This window comes from Tamandua tetradactyla, chromosome 24, assembly GCF_023851605.1.
Source record: "Tamandua tetradactyla isolate mTamTet1 chromosome 24, mTamTet1.pri, whole genome shotgun sequence".
In the NCBI taxonomy this organism is placed as follows: Eukaryota; Metazoa; Chordata; class Mammalia; order Pilosa; family Myrmecophagidae; genus Tamandua; species Tamandua tetradactyla.
Window position 1 is genome coordinate 31,429,911 of NC_135350.1, and position 6,849 is coordinate 31,436,759.

General features: G+C 43.0%; 1 protein-coding gene across 2 annotated transcripts in view; it reads right to left on the bottom strand.

Annotated features, from left to right (window-relative positions):
* BMPR1B (bone morphogenetic protein receptor type 1B) overlaps window positions 1-4,855 on the bottom strand; it is a 437,645-nt gene extending 432,790 nt beyond the window's left edge. For both annotated transcript variants that reach the window (XM_077142829.1, XM_077142827.1), the window contains exon 1: window positions 4,805-4,855. The gene's annotated coding sequence lies outside the window, so the exon portion shown is untranslated. The remainder of the gene's footprint in view (window positions 1-4,804) is intronic.
* Window positions 4,856-6,849: the final 1,994 nt, after the last annotated feature.

A 6,849-nucleotide genomic window follows, 5' to 3' on the forward strand; every position in this document is an offset into this window, starting at 1 on the left:
CATTTCCTAGGGCATGCCACAGGTCACACCAAGAAGCTCACAGCCCATGGAAATTTGAAGGAAGATAAATAAGTGACATCTAGGAACTGCAAGAAGATGCTTAAGTATGAAATTTAATAGTAAAAGCAACTGTTGAAACTGTGATGTGTTGAAATGTAGATCAAGGCAAAAGAAATAAAGAAATACACATATAAATAAATATATATATAATGATTCAACTTAGTGATTCTGCTCTTCAGTGATGAGGACAATGTCTGGTCAGTTTCCCCAGCTTCTGCCCTGGCCCTTGGCCAAGGACCAAATTCTCAGCTGGTCTGTTGTAACCGACTCCCACACAGACTAACTTCAAATACTCTTGCTCACAATATGGACAGTCATGCTAAGTAATATTTGCTCACTATTCTGTTTTAAATCCTCCAGGTGTTAAATAAAACACAAACTTCATATGGTAGCTCCTTCCTATCTCTCTGATCTCATCTTTTGTGACTCACCACTAATTCCCCGAGTCCAATCACACTGGCCCATGTGTGCCCAGTTTGTTACTGTCTTAGGGACTTAATATTTGCTGTCCCTTCTGCCATGAAGTTCTGCATGATCTTCCCTGGGCTGGCTGTTTGTTGTTATTCAGGTACATCCTTAGAGAGGTCTTCCTTAACCACCCTCTATAAAGCAGCCCATCACTCATTGTTATATCTTGCTTTCATTTTCCTAATGGCAGTTTTCACTATCAGAAATTATCTTGCTCATGTGCTTGTTTATACTGCACTGTGTTTTCACCCACTAAAATGTAAGTTCAGTGACAGTAAGGACCTAGTCTCTTATCACTGTAGTGTCCCCACAGCATATTATAACAGTGCCCGGCAGAGGGCAGATACTCAAACATTTAGGTAAAAACGAATACCAGTTAGGATACTGGCATATAAACGGATGTTCTAAACATCATGAAAAGAAACCATTGCCTAATGTTATATGATCCGTTTTTTCCCATCTTACTCCTACAAATGGACTTTTAAAATACTCAAAGGTAAGACATGTGAATGTCCCTCTTAGCCACTCCTGAACAGTAATTTATTTCCCTCTCCAGACTCTCTCTTTAAAATGTTTATTTTCCCTCAATCCTAGTTATAATTTAATGGGAATGACTTTTAAATATATATTTTTAATCCTGGCCTCACCCTTCCTGGAATTCTGGCCTGCTTCATGTATCTCAACATTTCTACTTCAATTTCTGCTATCTCATCAAATTCAGCAAATGGAAATTTGAAATTAGCATCTTTCAGGCTAAATCAGTTTCTCCTTCTGCCCTTAGTACTTTTACCAACGAGCTTTAAAAATCTTGATTATGAAATCCAAGAACTGGAAAGGAAATTGGAGAATATCAAGTGGTCTTCAAACATTTTTAAAGCTCCGTTACCCCTTTTTCAAACAAAACCTTACAGGGAAGTCTGATATGTAAACCAGATGAATTTGCAGTTGTTCTGGGAGTTAAATTGGTGGTCTCAGAAGAAAAACTTAAAAAGAGCCACTAATCTGGTCCAAACTTCCTTTCTCTTCTCCCCATCCCCCTCCAATACAAACACAAATTTATAGAGAACAAAACTGTAGTCCAGAGAGCTCAAATCATCTTAGCAATTAGAAATAATTCTTCTTGCCCAAGATCACATAGCTGGCACCCAGCACAATGCCCAACACAATAAAAGCACTTAGTCAATTTTTTGAAAGATAATTACCTCCAGGCATATGGATAACAAATGATTACTGGGTTATTACAAATTGATAAATTGCATGCCTTGCAATGTATGGACAGATTCACCCACCACTAGTGAAAGAAGGCACGCATGAGCTCATTTGTGGCACAGAGAAAAGAACACAAGGTCTCAGCTCCATACCCAATAAGTATTCATTGTCTATCTCTAAAACAAGTTTTGCAAACACTTTGGGCTTCATCCTCTTCAACTTTAATATCAATATGGGTGATGAGATGTCCTCTGAAACTCTTTCAGTCCTAACACTATAATCTGCTGTTTTACCACATTAAAGTACTTCCCTTGAGCTATTTATCGTGTTTATAAAGAGTAAACATCATAAGTTAGCCACAGATTGGACAAGAACTAATGGTCCTTCAAGTATTGTTTTAGTATCTACCATATGCCAGGTACTACGCAGGGCATCTGGAACTCAGAGTCCAGGGTCGGGGGAAAGGAGCACTAGCTCACCTCAATGAATTAAGAGTTTGGTGGGAAAGAGACAAACAGACAAATACAGCAGAGAGATGAGCTCTGAGAGGGATATGCACAGAAGCCCAAGAGGCAGAGATGAGGGGGCTTATAAAAATGAGCAAAGGCTTTGCTAGATGAGAGTAGGTGACAGCAGACCTTAGATATGAAAGACAATTATGAACTTTACTCTGAGACTGAATGGAGGGTGCTTTAGGTACCAAAAATACCTTATTTTAAATTCCCTTATATCTTTAATCATATAGCAATAAAATCAGCATTTACAGTAACAAAGCGATTATCAGGCCATCTCACCCAGTTTCCAAAGTTGAAGAGGGAAAAAGATAAATCGATTTCTTTTTAACAAATATTATTCAACAGAACATTTGACACACACATATGAATATGCTATAAGCAGCGGTATCCCGTCACTCAGGGACAAGAAGCTAGCAGGGAATTGCAGACAACCCTGCCTAGACTAAATGCTGTGCAGCACCTGGCAGACAAGGTGGTAAAGCCCCTATAAATAGTGATGATTCACTAACATGACATAAATCAAGATTTTAACTCACCAAAGACTAACATTTTGATTTAAAATCACAAATCAGTGCCATTAAAATTCATCAGCAGCCCCTAGCACATGAGTAATGAGATCATATCAATTTATACCATGTGACCAAAAGGAAAAGGTGGTTTTCTAAATAGTAATTCAAATTGGACAAATAACACACTGTATCAAGTTTTGTAGCCCTGGGCCATATTTTGCTAAAAACAAAGGTACATTATGCATGACTAAAGAAAACAGTGAAAATCAGAGCAATTAATTTTCAGCTATGTTTCCCATAAATTCCATCATTGCTGTGAGTTGCTTACAGCACACAATCTTTTTTTTGCATCACACAATGATCTGAGTGTGTGATAACTTGCATATTTCACTAAAATGCAATATCCTTCAAAACAACCTTATAGTGAAGGTTTTTCAAAGAAATTATTGATCCTTGAAATGTCTCATGTTTTAAAATTACTGACAAATCCTTCTCATTTTCTTTGCAGTTAGAAATGATTCTTCTTGATCACCAGAGTGTGAAGAGGCATAAAAGTACAAAGAATTTTTTTCTTAAGCACAAATATACCAGTCGACACAGGACATTTCCCATAACTTTCCCAAAACAATAATTACAAGAGTTGTCACTGAGATCCTAAAAATATACATAACAAAATAAATTAGTTGGCATCAATTGAATACAGCAAGAGATTTCCATGAGTGCTTTTTCTTTCAAATTATTTTCAAATACTTTTTTAGCTGAACCTCCTTTTTTGGTGGAGCCTTTTGTGTTGCTTTCCAAAATTCAGGAAACTTCTCAGGTGGCTGTGCTTCACTGCAGCTAATGTTTGATTCGCTACCTTAGTACGTTTTGAGGCAATTAAATAGCTCTCTCCTGTTTTCTTTCTTTGGCACCTTTGTGGCTGCTCAAAGTCACTGGCCTCACCTTAGTAAACGGTGACTAAGAACAGTTTCTAAAAACTCAAGGAAACCACTGCGTTCCCATTCAGTGGGAAACAAATACGAAGGACGGAGCACCCAGAGGAGCGGGGCGGCTCAAAGGGATTAAGAAACCACATGAGACAACTTCTCGAGGATCTTTCCTAATGTATGAAATCCTAACACTACAGTAGACAAAACGAAATATTGAGCCTTGACAGAAACAGGGATAGAGATGGGAGCGGAGAGCCAAAGACGCAGAAAAAGAGAGACAGTGAGAAAACGAGCCGAAAGTCAGCCTCTAAACGAGAGGGAGAGCGAAAAAGTGTGAGCGAGAGAGGAGTGAGGGAGACAGAAAGAGGCAGAGAGCGGGGGACACTTACAGAGACAGAGAAACCAAGGGGGTTGGGGAGAGGGGAAGAGCGAGAAGAACAGGGAGAGGAACACTGAGAACGCGAGAGACAGCAATAGAAGCGGAGAGCCGGAGCCAAGTCCCAGACGCCGGGAACAATCCACTGCGCACTTTCTCCGACTGCAAGGCTGAGTCTGGGGAGGCGTCCGAGGCAGGTGGCTCCTCCGAGCTAGGAGCCTTGCAGATCCTGCCTCGATGGACTCAGTGCCTCTTCGGCCAGCCGGGCTCCCTCCGACTTCCCGGATTCCAGGACTGCCCTTCGCTCGCCTCCCGCCCCAAACTCGCAGCGTGCGGATCCCGACTCCCTGGCTTGGCGCGTCCCTCTTTCCCAGCTCCCGGAGCACGTGTCCCACCCACCCCTGCAGCTGCGCCCGACTCCTAGCCAGCACGGGTACCCGAGGCCTCGGGGTCCCAGCAGAGCCGCCGGCGCACAAAGCCGAAGCGGCCACCGCCAGTCCCCCTCCCGCCTCCGCCGCGCCACAGCCACGCTGCCGGCTCTCCTCTCCCTCCAGCTCCCTGCCCTTCCCCGAGCGGTGGCCGCCAAGCCCCCACCCGGCACCCGCCGACTCCTCGCCTCCCTCCGGTCCGCTAGGTTCCCGCCGGCTTAGCCATGCCCCGCGCGCGCGAGGTCGGGGCCACCCGCGCGGGGACGGAGCCCCGCCGCTCCCTCCCGCCAGTCCGCGTGCATCTTACCGGCCGCTGCGCTCCGGCCACTCGCGTCCTCGGCACCGCAGTCTCGCACCGCCTGGGCGCGCCACGCAGGCCCCGCACCAACTCCCCGCCCTGCGCCCCGCGCCCGGCCGCGCCTTCAACTTCTGGCCGCCGCGGCCGCTCGCCGCCGCGGAACTTTTTTTTTTTTCTCTCGCTCCTCGGCTGCCTCTGGAGTTTTTTTTTTTTTTCTTCACTTGCCCTCTCCAGCTCCCACTAGTGATTGGAGACTGAGAGCCAAGTACTTAGCGGAGGGATTACACTTCTCTATGCACTTGGGACTGCCCCAGCGCCGCTGCCTGTGTGTGAGCAGAGGTGTTCCGGTTTGGGAACGCTGCACTACATCATTCCCTTCAACGGCCCCCTAGATAGAGAGGTGAACTTCCAAAGCTTAAGACTGCTTTCCTGACCATCTCTTTGATTTCAGTTATACATGATTTCTTGGCCATGTTTAAGGAGGGGTTGCCATAAAATCTCTTAGGCTTGAGTAACAAAGATTCGTGGACATACTGTACACGTTGAGAGCTTAAAGGGGCTCGCAGAGATCACACGGTGGAGTGGATTGAGATTTATCTGGGTCATAGACACTTTAGAAGAGCTGGTAAAACTTGGCACACCTCATAAAAAAATACACACACGCACCAAATTATGCCTGCAGTTTGGATAGGGGACTTAGGAACCCCTGAAATATATAAATGGACCTCCCAAGGAAATGAAATACATGCATTCTACAAATGTTTTTAAACTGTTAAAAAGAAAACAAACAAAAACTAACAACAAAGACCAGGAAACCCTTCCATTTGTATTTGACGTAATATTACAATTAGTAGTGTTTATTTTGCAAGAGCATATGTCTTTACTTTGTGACGTCCTTGCTAAGTCTTTAAGTGCTAAAACATTTTCTATGGAGGTAAATATAAATTAGTCTGTAGTATTTCAGGAGATCTGAGAAAAATAGTTAACTTCATTTAAAATCATCTGTTTGCCAACTCTGTTTCCCAAGGAGATATCTAATGATGTCCAAAATCACCCCCCCCCCCCCCAGGGCCTTTTCACTGTCCATCCTCCAGCATTATTTCCTCTTTTGTGAAACATTTTCATCTTCCAAATACATTGATAAACCCTCTCTGGTCATCATGAAACATGATTTAGATAATTTCTTACACTTCCACTCTGAAGTAGTACTCTTCCAGTTTTCTTCACCTTTATTTCTATTGTCTATTCAATTCTTGGCCTACTTATTTCTTTCTACTCCTCCCTTTTCTTACTCTTAATTTTTTTTATGTTAGACATAAAGACAATCATTTATCAATAAGAAAATAAATTCAATGTATAGAAATTAGTTGTATGCAGTTTCCACTTAGAACCATTTGGTGCCCCAGACATTTATTGACGGGTGTGTGAAATGCGGAGACATTTTCCCCAATAAAAGCAAGTTTAGAGTCCCCATGAAAGTCTATTTACCCTAAAATGTAACTGAACCATAAGAGTATCAGAGCTAACAGGGCTAACCTGCATTCTGATTCCTAGTCCTGAACTGGAAGAAGGAAAAAGTCACACTTAACGTAACACTACGAAATTTTCAAAATAGCTAATATTTGTTGTGCTGGTTTGAAATGATGTATGTCCCCTAGAAAAGCCATGTTTTAATCAAAATTCCATTTCATAAAGGTAGAATAATCCCTATTCAATATTGTATGTTTGAAACTGCAATCAGATCATCTCCCAGGAAGATGTGATTCAATCAAGAGTGGTTATTAAACTGGATTAGGTGATGACATGTCTCCAACCATTTGAGTGGGTCTTGATTAGTTTCTGAAGTCCTATAGAAGAGGAAACATTTTGGAGAATAAGAGATTCAGAGAGAGCAGAGCAGAACGGCATAGCCACGAGAAGCAGAGTCCACCAGCCAGCGACCTTTGGAGATGAAGAAGGAAAACGCCTCCCAGGGAACTTCATGAAACCAGAAGCCAGGAAAAGAAGCTAGCAGATGACGCCGTGTTCACCATGTGCCCTTCCAGCTGAGAGAG